The sequence below is a fragment of the Lissotriton helveticus genome, chromosome 7 (assembly GCF_964261635.1).
Source record: "Lissotriton helveticus chromosome 7, aLisHel1.1, whole genome shotgun sequence".
NCBI classification, from domain to species: domain Eukaryota; kingdom Metazoa; phylum Chordata; class Amphibia; order Caudata; family Salamandridae; genus Lissotriton; species Lissotriton helveticus.
The window spans coordinates 501,829,218-501,850,617 of NC_136068.1; the positions used below are offsets into that span (position 1 = coordinate 501,829,218).

General features: G+C 45.8%; 1 long non-coding RNA gene across 1 annotated transcript in view; it reads left to right on the top strand.

Moving 5' to 3' along the window:
• The window catches only part of LOC144768682 (uncharacterized), a 110,725-nt gene extending 89,424 nt beyond the window's left edge, over nucleotides 1-21,301 (top strand). Inside the window, exons 6-9 of the long non-coding RNA XR_013598610.1 lie at nucleotides 19,600-19,699; nucleotides 20,125-20,208; nucleotides 20,849-20,948; nucleotides 21,170-21,301. This is a non-coding gene — a long non-coding RNA (uncharacterized LOC144768682). The remainder of the gene's footprint in view (nucleotides 1-19,599; nucleotides 19,700-20,124; nucleotides 20,209-20,848; nucleotides 20,949-21,169) is intronic.
• Nucleotides 21,302-21,400: the final 99 nt, after the last annotated feature.

Consider the following 21,400-nt stretch of genomic DNA (forward strand, 5'->3'; position numbering starts at 1 on the left):
AGAGAACCACATAGTAAAGACTGTCAGGGAAGCACAGCTCTGTACACCCTCTTTATATACAAAATATACAATCATGCAGTAACAGGAGATAAGCAATTTCTTAATATGGGAACCATCCCTTCATTTTAAATAGAGATTTTTTAGCCTTCAGAGGCACATCTCCAGGGGTACTTGAAGAGGTTAGCTGTGGAAAGAATGGGGAAGCGGGTGATTTTGAAGGTGTGTGAAAGGCAGCTGATAGTGGAGGGGATGCAGCACTGGCTTTCATAGGTTGTTTCAAAAGTTCAAGTTGGTGGCGATGCCCAGTGTTATCCACGAGCGATGATGGAATGTTGAGCTCAGCGGCAGCTCTTAGAAACTGTTCCCATCCTCTCGGGGCTGTCTGCCGTGAGAGGGCTTTAGGATGCGTGAAACTTTTGATCAGATCGTACATATGTGACCCAGCAACTGGCTGCCCCTTGTAGACGAACTCACCGCGGTCATTCCATGCTGTTAGGTCTTTAGATTCAGCCATTTTACATAACAGCATCTGCGCTGCCCCGCTATACCTTTGACTTATGTTCTGTAGCAAGCTCTCAACAATAGCGTCAGGGTGTGCCGGCGGCTGTGCTATTGGTGATGGTGCTGGCTGTGTTGCAGCGGGTATAGGAGGTTGTCCGTCATCAGCAGTATATAAAGTTAGTTTGTTTTTTTCAGTCTGCAGCTGCTTGTAATATTGCAAGAAATTCTGGAGAGCTCTGGAGTAGAGCCCCGCTTTAGCTTCAGGCTTTAAGTCTGTGTGGGCCAAAATATATTTAATTTCAGCATCCAGGCGGAGCGTTTCAGATCTCCTTATGTCCCATGTATCATTTGTAGAGGGTGCCAACTGTTCAAGCTGCTGTTGCAGCACTAGATACATTTTCTGAGTGTAATCCATCAGGTTCGGGACAGGAGGCTTGAAATTAGAGGTATAGCTATACCCAACAGGGCCCCTATAAAGCCACCCGACTGCTTTACTAGTTTCTTCTTTGAAGGAAGGGAGACCCTTTTATTACTAAGCTTCTTGATGAGTTGCCGCCTCTTCTTCAGCACCTTGTACTGGCTAGTTGAAATAGGAACATTACCTTTTAGGGTGTTTAGAGCAATTCTGAAATGGCACCAACTAAGTCGTCCAAAGCAGCACATAGTATGGCTTTTCTCTGAGTGGGGCTGGCTGTAATAAGCATTTTCAGGAGGGCCATATTACGACGTAGTCGGGCTGACATGTTTAACACCGTATGGTGGAGCGCTTGGTGGATAAATGGGTACTAGGCATTTTAGCGAATCTTTTTATAACCTTTGGGTCTAGGTTTAGGGATGAAGGCACTGGTAGCTCAGGCGGGAAAATATCCACCCTCAGTCTGTAGTGTAGAGTGCGGGGTTTTAAGACCACCAGTAAGTAGCCGTGGGGTTTAGTGGTTGCATCGTTAAAGGCTTCCATAAAAAATTGGGTGTTCCCCGGGTACATTTGTTTAGCTATAACTGTTATTTGCTGTTTATCCCTAGGGTTTTTTAATAAAACTAGGTAGGAGGCGTGGAGAGCTATAGACCGGCTGCTCTTACCCTTGTAAAACAAGTTCTGGACGATGTAAAATATACTCAGATTACAATGGTGGGAATATTGAGTAAAAGCTCTCTCTATTTCAGGATGGTTTCCTCCTTCCCGCATAAGATCGTCTACAATTACCATATTCACACGATCCTTGGGTAACAAGTCATCGTCGTTAAGACTAGTAGGTATCCCTTCTATAAATCTGATGTACGGGAACTGGTGGGTGAGTTCCGTATAAAAAATGTTGCCAACAGGAATAAAGCCAGACAATATTATTAGGCGTATGGGATAAAACGCCCGAGCATTTTCTAATAGTTTTTTTATAAAATAGTTTTTGCCACAATTTGATGGGCCAGCTATAACACATGAAAAGGGGTGTTGCAACCTGGTATCCATGCTGCTAGAGCTTCTCACCAGTAATGTATCTTTAATAACCGTAGGGAACCGTTTTGTAGTCTGACGTTAAGACCCTTTTATCGAACACCACACGCAATGTTTTATGCAGAAGCTGGGTAGGGATTTCCCATCTTTTTTTGGTCCTCACTATAGAAGGCTGACTTACAACAATGGTTTTCTCACAGGACTGATCGGTCTCTGAGGCATACTCATGCACTAGATTCTTTAGACTATCGAAATGTATTATTATGGTGTTCTTAACATTTAATGTTATACCTTTAACTTTCATACACACTTTATTGTTAGACGTCTGGTAACTGTACGTCTTGGGCCCAGCTGACGCGAACTGGACTATGAATTCATCCTTAGCTAGTTCACTAGTTAAATCCCCCAGAGGTGGGTCTTCATCACCTGCTTTGCTCACAAAAATAACAGAGTCTGTGTCATGATACAAGCACCTTTCCTGTAGCTTATCTAGCAATTTGTAAAGCTCCAAACGAGCGTGTGCGGTTGTAAAACAAGCTATAAAGATGTTTATGTTGTTACTGGTCGTGGGGTACTCTTTAGCATGTTTCCAACCCAGCATGACTGTATCGTCGTTAATAAACTCACCGGTGGATACGTCATAATAGGGTGCAAAAAGGTAATTAAACAATTTGTCAGGATCTGTGACGATGGTTGTGTTTGGGAGGTTTGTACGCTGCGCAAATTTACCCCATAAAGAATTGAGGCATAACTTTGCCAACTGACGCTTGGTGGGTTGACTTCGATAAATTCGGGTCTCAGGTTTATGCCTTCATGAGCATAGTATTCAGCCATGTACTGCTGCTTGGAGTCAGCATCAGTGCACCATTCTGGATACCCAGAGGCCTCCTGCTTGTCTCTGAGAAATAAATTAATATACTCAGAAAAAAGGTGCGTTGTAGTCCTTTCAAAGTGCCAAATTTCAAATATTTTACCTAGCCTGTATCCTTTCTTTAGGGCCTCTTGAACGTCTATGCTACACCAGGTACCGCTTAGCATCCTCTGTGCTTCAGTGTGGTGGCATAAGTTGGACTCTTTACTTTCAGCGCATGTTCGGCAAAGGGGGAACATGAGCTTGCTATCCACTCTGTAGGGTAACACTGGAAAGTAAAGGCCCCTGGGTGGATATATTTCACACTTAACTAGTCCAAAGTATGTGTCTAAAGATTTAAAGTCGCGGTATATAATAGTGGGATGCCCTTCGGGGTATAACTTCAGTTTGTTGACACATGGATACACGCTTGTGAAATCATAGTAGTGTATTTTCTCCCCTGGACCCACAGATCTGTATAGTTTTATGGCATTTGTGCGGCCCCCGAATAAGGCATGGTGGGGGTCCAGCGGTTCAGGTAAATGCTCCCTCTTGAGAAAAAGACCTAACTCGACGTCTGATGCCAGCATGTCAATCCACTCGTGTTCCCAAAGGGTTCTCATAATGAAGCCATTGTTTTCAATATATTGAGCTTTCATCAGTGTGCGCCTATAAAGATGCTCAAACGTTGTGCCCAGCAGTTTATTAAACTCATGGGGCTTGTAGCACCTGGGGCCTCCATGATAAAAGCAGCAGTTGTATTCAAAGGCTGTTGGTCTCCCATTGATTAGGGCGTACCCATCCAGGTAATAAGGCCCCATGCGATATTCACCACCCTTTAAGGCGTGCTGAATGCAGATGTTTTCTTTGTTAGAGATGTACATAAGCCATTGTATCTAGGGTGTGGAGTAACGCTTTTGTTTACCGTTATACAGGTCTGGGGGTATTAAAGCTATGCTCTGCGGTTGTAAAAACATGTGCTTATAGATAGACATGCACATAGAGGCCAGCGTAATACTTTGAGAGGGGTCAATGTACTCAATAGATTCGCTCTCCCCAGACGTGTTTGGGTTGGTTACTTCAACCTGTTTAGTCATGTCTACAACTGCATCTCTGAAAAGGTTACAAACCTGGCGCAAGATCATAACATCCGCCTTACAGTAGGCTTTTAACTCTCTCTGAAAATTTAAAGTTTTATCACTGTTTTCACTATACCATTGTAAAAAGTTATTTTCCTCCTCCGGCATCATATACTCAGCTCCATAGCTGTGAGGAGGTGGCATAGGGCCCTCGTAATTTTGATTAGCCCAGGTGTTAAAAAAATGGGGGAAATAACCTTTACACCCAGGAAAGCCAAAAGCTTTTGGCAACTTACTTAACTTCATGGGTAGAAAATGTAAGGTGTCTATAAAACGTATTTGTAAGGTTACAACAGTTAACAACATTAGCTTAGAGCCCTGGGTGATGCGTTTTACAGGCATCTTTTCACTAATCAACTTCTGTAAAATAAAAAAGGAGTCATACCCTTTAGAGTTATGAGCCATCATGGTATACCCCTTATATCTGGACTGCATGAAGGTGACTAGGAAATCACTCACACATAATCGACCTTCAAACTCCCAGTTCTCATCCGAAGTTAGATGATGAGCGTAGATATAATTGGGCTCATGCACTGATGTTTCTTGGGTGCACTCTATATCAAAAATGATATAATCTTCTGTTTTAGGTGGTTGCCGACCCTTGCGCATATAGCACATGTGGCACCAGACTGAAAAGACTCTTCACAACGGGGGCATTGCATTCCAGGGCAATTGGGGCCTTCTGCGACATAATGCCCACAATGACAACAATCTTTTTTAAGTTTGCACCGGACAACCCTGTTGTGTATGCGCAGGCATCTTTGTGAGCGACAGAATAGATTACATGTGCCGCAACGTACCCGCTGCGCGGCTATAACTTCGCATCCAGCTGTCTGACACATTTTACAACACATTTAGCAGTCATGAGTTAGCTGATTGCTGTAAATGTGATCACAATGGGTACACACATACCTAGACCCTAAAAATCCTTTCAGATTCAGGATGCCATAAAAATGGTTTTCGTGGTGAAGAACATAAATGGTCTTGTTTTTCAGAGGTTGCCCAGATGTGAAGTATCGCCATGTGCCATTACTGTTGTACAGAATTTTTACTTTTACTTTAAAATAGTTCTCAAAAAGCCCCAGGTATCCAAAACCAACCAAGTACCAAAGTAGGTACTTTAAGAGCTGTATGGGCTGCATTAGCTCTAGACAAGATAACGGCGTCGCTAGTGTTACGGACAGCCAATAGTCCTGCTATGCTTGCAGCCAGGCACGTATTAGCTTCAGGGTTGTTAACATCAATCAGCCATTGTTGTTTCTTACCTATGATTTTACTGAACAGAATAGTCTTTAATGGTCTAGAAGCACCACCTCCTGCACGAAATCGGACAACTAGAGCTATGATTCTAAAGGTTCCATGAGCTATTATCTCACTCCTACCTTGCAAGAGATAAGTGAGGTTTCCTAAAAAATCTACAGCATCAAAGACACCCCTGGGGGCTCTAGTTGTGAATAAAGGACTATTGAGATCTTGTGCCTGGAACCGTAGCTGGAAAAAAACATTAGGTCCCGTATCCTGTAACATGCGCTCTATGAGTGTTTGTATAGCTTGATGAATAGCTATAATGCCTTGTTCTAATGAAGTTATACGTTCAAGATTGACAAATCTAAACTCCTCATAGTGTTCTGTAGCATTACATTTCCTTACAGGGTGGGTGTACCTTCTGACACTCTCTAAAAACACAGGCTCTAAGTCTTCAGGTTGCGGACTGTTGCTCCATGGCAAAATCAAAGGGGTGGGCTCTTGGGGGTCTGTCTCGCTGCCTGGGCTGCTAGTTTTTTAATTCGTCTTGTGACGTGTATTCGGCTTTCTTTAGGCTGGTTGTTAAACGACGGTGGAGCCTAGATCTATTAAGCAATCTATGTTTGCTATTTACCCTAGTGTCTTAAGGTAGCCTCCCACATCCTAATTGATTGGGAAAACTTGTAAATTCCTGATCAATTGGATAATTTTTACACCTCATTATAGGTACCTCTGTTGAGTTTAAACAAACATCTTTTCTTCCTGTTTTGTCTTCTTCACTGCTCGTAAGATTCGCAGAGCCTTATTAATTATCGTACGGATTGCTTTTTTATATTTTGACACATGTGTAGCTTATTCAAAGACGGGGAATTAGACATTTTTAGGGGTGTCTCAGAGTCTAGTCATAATAGTATGAGCGCTAGGTGTTTAGCTGTTGATTCACAGGCTGCCACCACATAGCTTGTACACATTTTCACAGCTTGATTTATCTCCTCCAACACATCATTTATAAGACGGCTCTTGTTTTTTGCTTTCCCATGTTTTAAGATTATAGAGCTTACCCTAGATTTTACTTGTTTAATAGACTTCTGCATTTCTTTGATATTGGCCAGTAAAGCAGTTTTATGAGCTATTTCAGAATTGTCTCTGCTGAGAGTGTAGTCTATTAATGCAGGTTTTATATCACTACAGGGCCTCCTTTGGATCGCTCCCTCATCACTATTAGCAGTTTTATTATTGATGCCTGCTCTGCTACCTGTTAAAGCTGGGTCCATCTGCAGACCCCCCTGTGCATTAACCCCTATTAAGCGACTCACGGCCCTTCTAGGATTATCAATATTATTGCTGCTGGACTCTAAAGAGGCAGGTTCCCAATACGAACACCCCGATGCGGATTCCGAAGGGCTAGATGCTGATTCATAATACAACGTTTCAACCCCCTCCAAAGCTGTACTATGATCATGGCTGGCCTGAAGTGGGCGAGGACAATATTATTACACTAGAGGAGGGACTAGTGGGTTCATAGGGCACCTCGGGGCCTGATGGTGACACCTGCTGAAAGAAATTTAAATGCTGATCATAATAAGCCAGGGCCTCAGAGGTATGAGGTGAGACGGGGCTGGGGGGGCGGTACTCTATATTCCTCACTGTTCACCGTAGAGAGACGCTCAGACGCTTCTGTGGGTGTTATTTCAGAACTCTGTGTTAACCTAGACATATCCCGAAGAAGTTTTATAAGACATGCTTGCAACGCCTGCTCTGACTCGTTACTTTCAATAACCTCTCCACTAAAGTCAGGGCCCTTATCTGCTAGGGGGTTCCTATCCCTCTGAAGATCAACCTGTAAATTACCAGAGCCCTTGTTTGTCTCAGGTTTCTTACCCTGTTTAGACCTCACTCCTTTAACTCTCTGTTTATGACCTGACACAGGCTGTATGGAGCTATCTGTGGTAGTAACGTCTAGGGAGTCCAGACCTTCACCTAGGACACTAGGAATCTGTGAGACAAAGGTAGTCCTAGACACCTGTGTAGCTGATTTTCTTTTAGCTAAACCTCTGGGGTCATTTTGAATAACAGGGGCTGATGGTAGATCCAACTTTAACTTTTTCACACTTGAAGACTTTACTTTAGCTGATTTACAATCTTCAACAGTCTCTTCAACAGGTTTACCAGAAATCTGCTCACCTTCATAATTGTTGTCCTGTAGGGGATTTTCGCTCTCAACAGCTGATGTCTTTGATTTATTTCGCCCCACATTTGTGATGTCCTTTAGATGTATTGATAAATGGTCCCCATTAATCGGCTCTTCTTTTCCCACAATCAGGTGTACTGTTTCTACAGATGTAAACAATAATATATATTAAAAACTATAAAAGTATAAACTAGTAACAATGATCAGAGTGAGGTTTCTTACAAACAAATGTGATAAATACTGACCCCCACTACTTTACACTATATCTGAGTAAAACAGGCTTTTTTTTTAAAAAAAGGAGTCCTAACTGTTAAAAGCTCACCTGATTGCTGTCTTTGTAGACCACGTTCTTCATAGGCGGTCCAGTTTTAAGCACGGGCGTTGGTTGCAGAGCTCTTTTCGCCGTAGGCGGTCCGCTTTCAAGCAATGGTGCTCTTTGTCGAGCGCGTTTCTCAGGAGGAGGGCCCTTTTTAAGCGTTGGTGCAGGCCTTTTCCGTGCTCCAGCTTTAACACGCTTTTCGGAGGTACCCTGGTTCACATTGCAGTGCCCTGTCGAGAAAAAAAAATATATATATATATCCTGTCTCACACCCACACACAGACACACACATGCACACACACACACACACACACACACACACCCACACACACACACCCACCCACACACACATATACACAATTACGTACTTACCTGTAATAGGCGTATTATTAGCTTGGTGCTTCTCCCGCGCCTCAGCATCCAATTGCTGTTGTATTATGTCAAAGGATATTTGTATATGCATGTCATAGTCTGTAAAAACCATATATAGAAAAGCAGTTACAAAATGTAGGAAAAGTGTTTTTACTAATATTTCTAAAAGGGTGTCTCTTATACACGCACCTTCGGCAAAAGCAGCATTTTCCGCATCAGACAGTGTCAGCTCCTGGAGATCCTGCATACAGAAAATAAATAAATAATAAGATACCAATAAAAGAAATAATATATTGTAAAAAAGGCATATATAAAATAGAGCCTGAGCCCTAGGGATTTCAGAGCCCTTTATAGGAGGCCCATATGCATTACAGTGTGCATTACAGTAGGCATTTTTATTTCCCCCGACCTATGGGATGCTTGAGCTAGGGGTCCCAGCCGTCAGCTCTGATCATGGAACTACAGCCTCTCCACATGGGGTGTGTAGCTGTGCATTTTTTAGATGGCCGGCATGTCATTCCCTATGTAAATAGAAATAACTCTAATCACTAGTCTCTTCTTTGTGTGACTTTACATCTTGTGCATTTACAATTTTTTCTGTTTGTATCTTTTATGTAACGCTTGTAATCCATAGTCCCCATGTCTTGCAACAGATTCTTATGTAAAGCGCTCGGACACCTTGGGGTGAAGTTTGCGCTAATAAAATAAAAACTGCTGCCCTGTTCATTTGCCCAGGATCACAGGTTGTTTGAGCATGTGTCCGGATGCTACAGCCTCTCCTTGCGAGACGTGTAGCTGCCTGTTTAAAACTAATGGTGAGTGTTATTTAAAAAGCAGGGGAACGCATCGTGCATTCGGCGTTCCTCTGCTTTAAACAGTGTTGTGGGGAATGCTGCAGCAAGCCACGCAAACAGCGCGGCCATGATGGGGGCGGAAGCAGTGTTTAAAACACTTCCGCCGCATCATGACGACAGGGTCACAGGGCGGGGCTCGAGTGGTTTGAAACCGCTCTCAGCCTCGCGCTCATTCCGCCTCGGAGACCCATGGGGACAGCCGCACGCCGCAGCCATCTCACAGAGGTTGTCGGGACCCAGCGCCTGCATCAGTGCAAAGGAGGTACTAGTGGCGGAGGCATTGAGGGCAGCCTCCGCCGTCCCTATCAGGGCCATATTTTATTTAAAAAACAGCAAAGGACATCGGCCCCGTAGACCGGGCTGCGTCTTCCCCTCCCCCCAGACGCATGGAGAGGGCATTGTGAAGGCATTAAAAGTCAGCCTTTGGCGCCCCCTTAACACCGCCGATATGCCGAAACTAAAAAATAAAGAATTCCATGGTGGTGGAGACCCCAACGGCCAGTTTCCACCACCGCCCCAGCTGACCCAAGTATTTTAAAGACCCCTAAGGTCTGCCATCGCCTCCCCATAGACCCTGAGCCATCGCGATGAGCCAGAGGGCTCAGGAGCAGCCTCGGCAGCAGTGACACAGCAGCCCCGTGCTGGGGCCTTTTAAAAATAGCTTGTGGGAGGGGGGCGTGGCTAGCAGCTGGAGATGGCGGCAGCATAGAAGGAGAGCTCCGTGGTTGAAGCGGCCTCCTTGCAGATCCGTATACTGATCCGGTGACAAAAATTTCCCTGCGGGAAGGTACTGAAGCCCAGGACCGGGCGGCGCAAACAGAGACCGGCAAGACGTCAATCCGACGGAGGGAAGTCGAGTTAAGTGTGTGGCCCGCTCAGGCCGCTAAGAGGACCTGGAGCCGGGGAGCTGACTAGCGAGGCAGGCGGACAGGAAGTGCGACGGGCAAAGCGTGGAAGCACCGGAAGCGCCCGCTCGTGGAGGTGCTTGAGGAGACGGAGGGTGCAGCGGCCCAGCGACGACACCGGACTAAGGGTGCCCAGGATCGAGGGGATTACCAGCGCTGACGGCGATTTGGCGACCAGCGGGAAAGCACCCGGCCGGCGGCAGGATCGAGCGGCCCTACCGACAGTAGGGCTGGAGCCGCCATCTTGAACGCCGAACATATTACAGCCTGGGGAGTTAAGCGGTGAGAGAGCCGTCCCGTTGGCAGAGAACGCAGGGTGATACTGCACGAGCTACGTCCTTCCCAGGTGAGACACGCTACTGCCCCGGGGCTCCCATCAACCAGTGGCCATTGTCGGGAGTGACACACCTGCGCATCACCCCGACGCGATCCCCGCTGGTGGGAAGCGGTGCGCCGAGTACACACCCGGCCTCCTGGGGCCCCACATCCCTTCATGTGCAGCAGTGCCACGGGTTTCCGCACCGGGATTACAAAACAGGCAACCCAGCTCGTGGCCATACTACGGGGCGGTTCCCATTGCAGGCAATACCCCCGAACACAACACCTGAGAAACGCCGCGCACGCCTTTCCAGCGGCAGACACGCTGACGCCTGCCGGCTGCGGCCAACGTGAGACCGGCCTTCAGACTGAAGCATTAGCAAGCGGCGCCTGAGAGTAACTGGTAAGGGGGGACACTATAAAGACGGTATCCAGGGCTACTCCACCCCGAACACCGTTCCCGCAGGTGACGTGCGCTAGGGAAACAAAAGGGAAGAGCGGCTGCAGGACATCAGACGCTATATCCACTTGCTTTAAACCACAAGCGGTCTGTACTCTGAGCGAGACATAAGGTGATGTTCGCACCCACTAGGGACTCGGTAGGACGGGAAGGAAAGTCTGCTGACAAGTGGTCACTCTAACTGATCGGCCCAAACACTCCGACGGCCAGGGTAACAGCCAAGGGCCTCTACCGGGGTTGCTTCCAAACAGCCTTAGCACCACTGGGGTCGTTACCCGCAACAGGCGGACTTCTGTGGGCAGTTACGATCGTACTCATCAAAATGGCCGGCAAGGGGCCGAAGGGAGGGACCACGCAATCCCGTCTTGATAAATACGCCTATGATAAAACAACTTCCTCCCCTACAGACGCCAAAACGCAATCAGGCAAAACCGCGGAACCAGTGTGGGGAAAAAAGCCACCCTGGATGATGTGATGCGGGCCCTGACCCAAGTTCAGGCAACAATGGGATCGATCTCAGCGGAAATAACACTAATAAGAGCGGACTGCCATAAAATGTCGGAAAAAGTGAATACAATGGAGGTGGTAACCAAGTCCTTGGTGGAAGATGTCTCGGAACTCCAGATAAGCATGGAACGGATCTCGAAGGAAAACAAGGAACTGCGTGATAAGCTGGACCATCAGGAGGGGCGCTCGAGACGGAATAACATCCGCATAATAGGGGTTCCGGAATCGGAGGGCACAAGAGCGATGGACCTGTATGTGGAGGAGCTGATCAAACAACACTTGAAGCCTAAAGGTCTCTCTGATTTTTTCACAGTGGAAAGGGCGCACCGAGTTCCGGGGGGACGCCCGAAAATGGGTGCTAACCCTAGGCCGATCATTGCTCGACTCTTCAATTTTAGAGACAGGGATGTGATCCTACAGGCAGCGAGAAACTCACCCCCCGTAAAGCTCCAGAACTCCACCCTGGCGTTCTTTCCTGATTATACGGCGGAGGTTGCCTGCAGAAGGAGGACATTCTTTGAAGTTAAAAAAGAACTGAGGGCAAGAGAGATTCCGTATTCAATGCTCTTTCCGGCCAAACTAAGGATAGTAGCAGACAATAAAACGTGGTTCTTTGAATCGCCAGAGGCAGCACAAGACTGGCTGGAAGGCTGGAGATCGGCGGGGCAACCTCGCCGCTCCAACAGACCGAACAAATCCCGCACCACTGGATCCCGTCCGAGCTCCCAGACATCCGGAGGAGACGTGGGAATACACTCACCTATGACCGACTTACCAGAAACGGAAGATATTGAAGAACAATGACTTCCTGATGTGGCCTCTGCAGGCCAATTGCAAAGTTGAACAGACATGCCGCCGAGGACACTGGGCAGAGGTCCTCCGTAATTGAGGAGGGGGGCCGCCGACTCCGGAGAGTCTTTCACCCCAGCGAGCAAGTACTGTGTTTTGGGCTTGGGTCAGGCACTCTGCTGAGTTGGGGGGCGGGCAGTTCTAAGTCCGTTTAGCAGGGGGGCAGGGAGGGGGGGAGTTGCGGGTTGGGAGGTTCTGCAATTTTTAGTTAGTTACACTGGTCAGGATTGGAACGACATGGCACATGCGCGTAGTGTAGCGGGAGCCAGGCGACCCCTTCGAACGCAGCCAATGCGACACTTGTATGCTTTCAACCGCAGATGCTATGACACTCACCACACGAGCTGAAGTAGGGAGGGAGGATTCTACACTGGGGCTGGTGTCACCGTTGCAACTCATGACATGGAATGTGAGGGGACTGGGGGATAAGGTCAAACGAGGATTGGTATTGCAAAGTATAAAAAGATTGAATCCAGCCCTAGTCCTACTACAAGAAACACACCTGACCGGCACAGCGACACAAGCCCTGGATAGGAAAGGTTACCGTATGATTGTACACTCAGCATTCACTAGGGGGTCCCGTGGAACGGGGATCCTCTTACACCGCTCTTCTAGGTTCATAGTCCAATCCACAAAAACAGACACGCAGGGATGCTTTGCTGCGACACATGGACAATGGGAGGGAAGGCCGCTCAATTTGGTCTCGGTATATATTCCACCAGCACTGCACGCGGTAGCGCTCCCAGAACTGGGGAGGTTTCTGCTAGGCCTCCCGGAGGGAGATCTCATCTTAGGGGGGGACTTTAACGCAGTGGTACACAACACACGTGACAGATTCCCGGTGCGAACACAGCCCCCCGGGCCTTCCCGGCTGCATGGCTTTCTGGAGGCGCATGGTTTGGTAGACCTCTGGAGGCAGCTCCACCCGAACGATCAACAGTACACATACCACTCGGCGGTCCATGATAGCTTATCGCGGATCAATTACTTCCTCACATTGGGACAAGGTCTTCTCACTATCGATGACGTGCAAATTAAACCGAGGGGTGTCTCGGATCACTCCCCGTTGATGCTGGTTCTTTCCAACCCTGAGCGGACCCGGAGGCGGATCTATCCGATCTACCCGGGATACCTTAGGGTGCCACAAGTGACTAAAACGCTGAAAAGAGAAACGAGGTCTTACTTCGCTGAGAATGAGGGGTCGGTAGCGTCTCCCTCTGTTTTATGGGAGGCCTACAAAACGGTTCTTCGAGGGCGAGCCATCTCCGCTATCACGGGATATAAGCGCACCCAAAAACAAGAACTATTAGACCTAGAGGACAAACTCGCCAGGGCTACCGAAAGCCATGAGGCGGACCCGACTAGAGACACGCTACACACACTCCGGCTGTGGCAACAGCGTCATGCCGATCGTTTACGCCGCAGGGTAGTAGATAACATAGCGACCACAGCGCACAGGATATACGATTTAGGGGACAAAGCGGGTAGACTCCTTGCATGGCTGGAGAAGAAACGGGGTGGACAGAGGAATATACTGCAACTGAAGGATCCTGCGGGTATGCTGCAAACCCGTCCGTCACTGATAGTCGAACTCCTGTCAGACCACTTCCAAACAGTCTACTCCCCTGAAATGGATGTTACACAGGAGATGGCAGAGACTTCTCTCGTGGGAGTACCCACTCGCACCCTATTGCAGGACGAAGTGGAAGAGCTGGAAACAGACCTGACCGCTGGGGAGATTCAGATAGCTATCGCAGCACTTCACTCGGGGAAGGCGCTAGGTCCCAATGGGATACCAATCGAGTGGTACAAAACTATGTCAGAGACGCTCTCCACACCCCTACTTAACATGTTTAAGGAAAGTCTGGAACAGGGACAACTGCCGCCCGACCAACGTGCGGCGACTATCATCCCAATCCTGAAACCTGGCAAACCACCTGAGGAATGCGGCACATACCGCCCGAGATCCCTCCTTAACGTCGAAAGCAAAATCTTGGCTAAACTCTTAGCCAACAGATTGATGCCCCATCTGGCGCGCTTAATACATCCGGATCAGTCGGGATTTATGCCACACCGGAGTACGGCACTGAATCTCAGACGATTGCATGGGGTGATGGCGCGAGCCCCGTTATTGACAGAACCAGCAGCAATCCTTTCGCTTGACGCCAAAATGGCGTTTGACCTTGTAGAATGGAGCTATCTTTTCGCGGTCTTGGAACGGATGGGCTTTGGCCCGAAATTCATAAACTGAATTAGGCTGCTGTATAAAAACCCGGTGGCATGAGTGACAGCTAATGGCCACATCTCGAGAGAAATATCGTTGGCGAGGGGTACGAGACAAGGCTGCCCTCTCTCGCCATTACTGTTCGCCCTAGTGCTCGAACCTTTAGCCACTGTCCTCCGAACCACCCGGTTACTGCGGGGCATAAATTGGGGAGACGGATGGGAAGACAGGGTATCATTATATGCCGATGATATGTTGGTGTATTTAACGGACCCAGCAGCGAGTATTCCAGTATTACTGGCATTGTGTGAGAGACACGGGTTAGCCTCAGGGTACAAAATCAACTGGACGAAATCGGTGCTTTATATGCTGCACGGGACACCGCCGGTCCTGGGTGAGGAGTGCCCATTGCTGCTAGAGACCGCCTCTTTCAAGTATTTAGGGATCCAAATCACACGTGACCACGTGACCTTTCAGGATCTGAATTTAAAACCGCTGCTGGAAAGGCTGAAATCGGATGTGAGTCACTGGAAGACTCTCCCGTTAACGTTATTAGGTAGAGCGGCGCTATTCAAGATGATGGCGCTGCCCCGTTTCCTGTATGTTTTGGAGAATACGCCGGCGATGGTCCCATTGTCGTTCTTCCAGCAGGTATCTAGTCAGCTGTCTGGCCTCCTATGGGGGACTACACCGCCTAGGATCGCGCATATTAAATTGGTTAGGGACTGGTACAGTGGAGGGATAGCACTCCCGAATTTGGAAATGTACTATTGGGCGGCCCACCTCAAGGTGGTCAACCAGTGGATACATAGACCACAGGACGACCCGGCATATTTAGCGGACAGACGTCAGTTGGGCACTAGCACCCTACTGGCCCCACTCTACAACAAAGGTATGACGACAAAACTGAGCGGTCCGACTAGACACACTGTGACGCTGTGGCATAAAGCCCAAACCCGACTAGGATGGGAGGGTGTGCTTACACGACTTACACCCCTGTGGGACTCCAAAGCCCTGGGTAACCTGAGGCACAGTAAGGGTTTTACCCAATGGGACAACATCGGGATTGCCACGGTGGGGGATGTATGGACGAAAGACGGAGTGGTTCCATTTGAGACGCTGAGGGAACAATATGATATGGGCGTTACTGAGACATACCGATACATACAGATGCGACACGCTTTAATGGCAGCACTAAAACCGGGTACCGAAGTCCCAGAGTCGGCTCCGCTGGAAGACCAGCTACTGACAGATTACATGGAAACTGGCGCTACTTCCCTCACCTATCGCAAACTGGTAAACAATTTACCCGACCCGTTGCAGAAACTGAAAGAGAAATCGGAGAACGAGGTAGGAGAGATGGACGAGACGAACTGGAACGCTGCAATGGCGTCTCCCAAAGAAGCCGGTATCTCAGCAAGATTTCGGCTCGTACAACTTAAGATACTACACAGAGTATATTACACGCGCACTACCCTACACAGAATCCAGAGGGCAGACCACCCGTACTGCTTGAGAAACTGCGGGGAGGAGGGCACACTGTTCCATACCCTATGGTCTTGTCCCAGCATGGTAGACTACTGGCGGCGTGTGATGCGCACTGTCGCCTAGACTTTACAAATCCCAGTCACGCCTGACCCTAGAGTTTGTTTGTTGAATGTATGGGGCCCAAACAACCTGACGCCACATGGACGAAAATGGGTGGTTATCGGGATGATGTTGGCAAAGCGAGACATAGCGCAAAAATGGGGGGCAGCTGAAGCACCGACCCTAACACAATGGTGCAGGAACATGGATATGCTCATGGTAATGGAGAGGGCAGTATATCAACAAAGAGCCAACCCACGTAAATGGAACAAATTATGGTCACCATGGAACACATATAGAGGGGACCTGTGCGAGCCATTGCCGGAGGAGGGAGACATGGATAGTTCAGGGGAGGAAGATGACCTTGAATAGGAAAGGGTGGGGTGGTGGGTGTGTGAAACGACAGGGAGGACTCTCGGATCTCCAGTGCTCTCCTAGCTGGGATGCTATATAAGTGAACGGAGGGGTACGAGTCACTACCCGCTATACTGTTGCTAATTATCACAATATGGTTCATACTACATGATGCTATACTATCCAAACGCTGACCTTTTAAGTTTAAAGTTAGGTTTAGAAAAATATACAGGAAAAATGAAAAATTGCGCTAATGGTTGGTGATAGCTGAATGTTGAAGCTGCACCGACGGTGATATATACTTGAAATCTTTATTCTGTGATGCAACAATAAATACAATTAAAAAAAATTAAAAAAATAGCTTGTGGGTGGTGGAGACCGAGGATGCCCGTCTCCACCACCCCTATCGCCCCATAGATGATGTTAATCCCCCTCTGGGGAAACGACGGAGACCCTCCAAGGGCGGCCCTATTGTGCGACTACCGGAGGGCCACTCAGGCAGCCCCCTCAGCTCCGCTAACACCTATTGGGCCCCTAAAAAGGCTTATATATTTTAATAATAGCACACCCCAGCTCTGCGGCGGCCCAAGTCTTGCCTCCAGCACCCTCTACTAACACCGGCCTTCAAGGATCCCCTTTTACCGGACCAAGCATCAAGTACAGCACTGCAGATCCTGGAGACATCCAGCATTTAAGGTAAGTGTATAACAGTCCTTGTTTTATTTTTTCATTTTCTACCCCCTTAAACTGCTAAGCCTCTCTGACATAGTACTACACTCCCATTTGTGTGCATGCTTTTTAGAGTTATTCCTGGTCTAAAGTTATTAAGTAATACCTGAGATACTTTATAAAATAGAATCAATATTTAAAACTACTTACATTAAGTATAGAGCTGGTTTTATCAGCGTGACTGTTGCCAGGGTGTGCCATGTTAACCTCGAATATATGATTATACCACGCTAACAAATACAACGCATGGCTTTACTACGCGAATCTTACTTCGCAAGAGGTTTTACCACGCTGAAAATTACCACGAAGGATCATACCACGCACATAACGTAATGAAGCACTCAACGCCCATCAAGCACAAATGACACTGAAATAAACACAATGATACTAATAGGTTAAAAAAATAGTAGTAGTGACAGCGTTTGTCTTTTGTCACTTTCACTGACCCTCTAAAACGTGTCCCCAAGCAAGATGGAAGAAAAATTCGACGAAGGTCAATTGTTATGAACAAAAAAGCATTTTAAAATACACTTTTAGTCACCATTTGAACCCGTTTTTAAAGCAGATTTAAACACATATTTTATTTCAAATTACCTTTGTCACTCAATGAACATATATAAAGAGCTGTCCACCATTTTCTTATCAGTGGTTCGCCGCTAACTAGTGAGTAAACACTGTTGTGAGCAACTGGAGAAAGAAGGCTCAATTTTAGACCGTTACTGCCATCTACTGACCAAAGTAAGTACACGTTTTAACACACATTTAATAATATAAACGAATAGTAAATCTGGTAAAAGATTTTACAAAATGTAGTTTAATTTTATCATAACAGAACTTATCTGAGGAGAGTGACAATTGCTTCCAACTGAAAAAAATATCGCAAAAGTAAGGAAAACATGTATTCCTTTTTTTTTAGCTTGATTTTGTCAAAATGTCACACAAACCATGTTTCCAAAAAGCAATGTATGCCAAACAGTTTTTACAAACATAATGTCCGTGAAAGATGATATATGTCTAGAATTAACTCAAATTGAAAAGTAACTAATAAATTATTATTAATTTGATGAGTAGAGAGCAAAGAGCATGTTGGGGCATATTTACAATTACTGGCGCATCCCTGCCAATTATCAGGGATGCTCCAGTAATTGTGCACCATGCCTCCACCACCCATGATGCGCCACATTTAAAATGCGGCGCACCATGGGGCAAAAACAGCAAAGGTGTCGCATTGTTGGAGTTGCGTCGCATGCGCGACGCAGCTCCAGCAATGCTCTGTGACCCATTTTACTAATGCTGCGGCAAGCCTTACGCTTGCTTCAAGCAGGCGCAGGGTTTTGACAAAGTGACTGAGTGAAATCTTGTAGATTTCACTCAGCCACTTTTATGAGGTGTTGCTGCGCCGGAAGGCTCCCCCCTGCACCGGAACGCCTCCTTAAAGCAAAGACCTTTACAACGTGATGCATCTCCCAGATGCGTCACGTTGTAAATAGCCCGCACCATGGCGCATCTTTTGCGCCGCCGCTGCGTCACAAAAGTGACGCAACAGCGGCGCAAAAGAGGCGCAAGGGGTTTGTAAATCTGCCCCAAAGTAACTAGTCAATATTTTGACATTAAAATGCTTGTGTTTTTAAAATTCAGTCTTTTTGTAATATTTCTACTGAGTATAAAAATGCATGGGTTTTGAAATTTAAAATATATAATTATTTTACTTTATACTGAATCGGATAGAGAAGCAGTTTTTTATTTAAACAAAAAACAAAAAGTAAGGTATGAACTTATTTTCTGCAGTAAAGATGTTTAGCCATTGTCTATTGGCAAAATATTTCATTCTTAATCAGACTGGTACTTAGCTCAGGGAATATGATGGGCATTGTTTTGTAGACAGATTTACTATTCATACACCGCTGTGTACTTACCTCAGGGTAGGTGTTGTACAAAGTTTGGGAGCCAGATCAAGGGGCCGATTATGATGGCGGACGGACCTGAGTCCGTCCGCCACCATAGAGTAGGAGGGACCGTCCGCAGGGGCAGCAGCGGTCCCTCCGTGTAGATTAGAATGTGACCGCCAGGGTGGCGGTCACATCCTCTATCTTTAACATTGCGGCGGGTGCAGCTTCAAGCTGCACCCGCAGCAATGTTAAAAATCCATGCACGGTATTTGCGTGCACAAAGCGGCAGGCACCGCATGGTGCCTGCCACATTGTTCACGCAAAGGCAGGGGGTCCGCAATGGGCCCCCGAAGTGAAGGTCCGTATGGTTTTCCACGGCGGAAAAGCCACCGTGGAAAAGCATACTTTCTACTCCATCCTAATATGGCTGGCGGTGTCTGATAGACACCGCCAGCCATGTTAATGCTTTTCTGCCGCGGTCGAAAGGCGACCGCGGCAAAAAAGCGCGGACAGATTGCAAGACCCACCAGCCATCCTAATTTAATAATAATAATCCTAATAAACCGGTGGCTTCCGCCGGCCCGGAGGATGCGGGAAATCTGCAATCGTAATAGGCCCCAAAATATTCTTACTCCGCTAGGTACTTACCAGAGGGAAGGTTTTGGTCAGAGTCTGTATGCATGAATTAGAAATCTTCCTCCGCTGGGTACTTACTTCAGGATAAGTGTGTTGGTCAGTGTCTTGGTGCCAGATTTTCTATTCTTAGAACTATTCTTAGTTGGTATTTACAACAAAGAAATGTAATATTTCTAATTTACAATTTTAAAATATGCTACGTCTTTATTTTTCTAACAAGAAATCAGATAAAGAACCATTACCGTCAATCAAAAATCTGGTAAAAGGAAGAACATCTTAAGAGATCAGTTGCATGAAAGAAAAATACAACCAATCTTCAGGTACAAATAAATCAACTTATTAATTTGCCTTATCTAATTTTAAAACTTATACTGGTGCAATAATGTAACTGTTTTTTGAGAGCACATTTTCCAATTCTTACTCTGCTTCACACTTACCTCAGGGAGGATGTTGGGTATTAACTGGGGACAAGTTTAACTATTTTTAGACAGCTGAGTGCTTTCATTTGGGTAGATGTTGGACAGAGTATGTGGACCAGATTAAGTAGACTTAAACCTTCATGGACTTACCTCAGAAAAGGTGATGGACAATGTATGTGAGCCAGATTAACTATTCTTATTATTCTGAATAATTAACTTATGGAAGGTGTTTGTTGATACATATTAAATTTTCAAAATACGTTACAACAAATAAATGTAATATTTCTAAATTGTAAAATATACTATGTCTTTGTTTTTGAAAACAGATATCTCCATTACCGTCAATATATAAACTGGAAATAGGAAGATCAACTTAAAACATCAGTTGCATGAATACATCCAAATTTCAGGTATAAATGAAAGAACCTTTTAATTTGTCTTTTGTATTTTTAAAACCAATACTGGTTCAACAATCTAACTCTGTTTTCTGAGAGCACGATTTTTAATTTTTACACTGTTGAAAACTTACACCAGGGAGAGTGTTAGGCTGAGTCTGGGGTCAAGTTTTACAAATCTAACTCCGCAGGATATTTAAATTAAAGAAGATGCTGGTTAGTGTTGAAGAGCCGGATTAACAATCCATACACCACTGGTTACATACCTCAGGGAAGGTGTTGGTCAGTGTTTGGGGGCCTGATTTACTATTCTTACTCCGCTGGGTACTTACCTCATGGTAGATGTGATGGTGTTTGTTAGCATCTTTGCGCCAGATTTACTATTCTAACTCCATCGGTTACTTACCTCTGGGAAGGAGTAGGTAGGTGAATGGGGGTAGATTTACTATTCATACTCCACCGGGTACTTACCTGAGGATAGGTGTTGGACGGTGTCTGGGAGTTAGATTTAGTATTTTTACTCCGCTAGGTACTTACCTCAGAGAAGATCTTTGTCAACATATAATAACTTTACTAAGAAAGATACAACAGAGAAGTGTAAAATGTCTAAATAATAATTGTTTAAAATATGCTATGTCTTTGTTTTTCTAACCAGATATCGCAAAGAGAACCATTAACATCAAACCATAAACTAGAAAAAGGAAGAACAGCTTACAACATCTGTTGCACGAAATAACAAAATATCCAATATTCAGGTATACATTAAACAACATTTTAATTTACCTTATCTTTTTAATTAAACCTCTAATAAAACAACCATCTTACTCCGTTTTTTTTAAATTAAGGATTTTTGTAGTAATATTAGAAAATAATGAAACAGTTAAACAAACTTAAAAAAAAGAATTTAAAATTTGCAGATTAACCAATAGTTTTATGTTAACTATTCTAATCCTATTATTGATACATGTAATTGCAGCTACGTCTACAACATTGATCTGGAAAACCAAACAGACTGGAAAAGAGAATACAAAGGAAAGCAACACATTCAGCAATACTATTGCAAACGTAACTTCACCACAGAAGAACAAAGAAATGCAAGCCTAAGGTACAATCGAAAATATTTCTGAAAAACAAATCTATAATTAACTTTTTTTAATCAGATATTAAAACTGTCAATAGTGTAGCACATTATAATTTGTTGTATGAC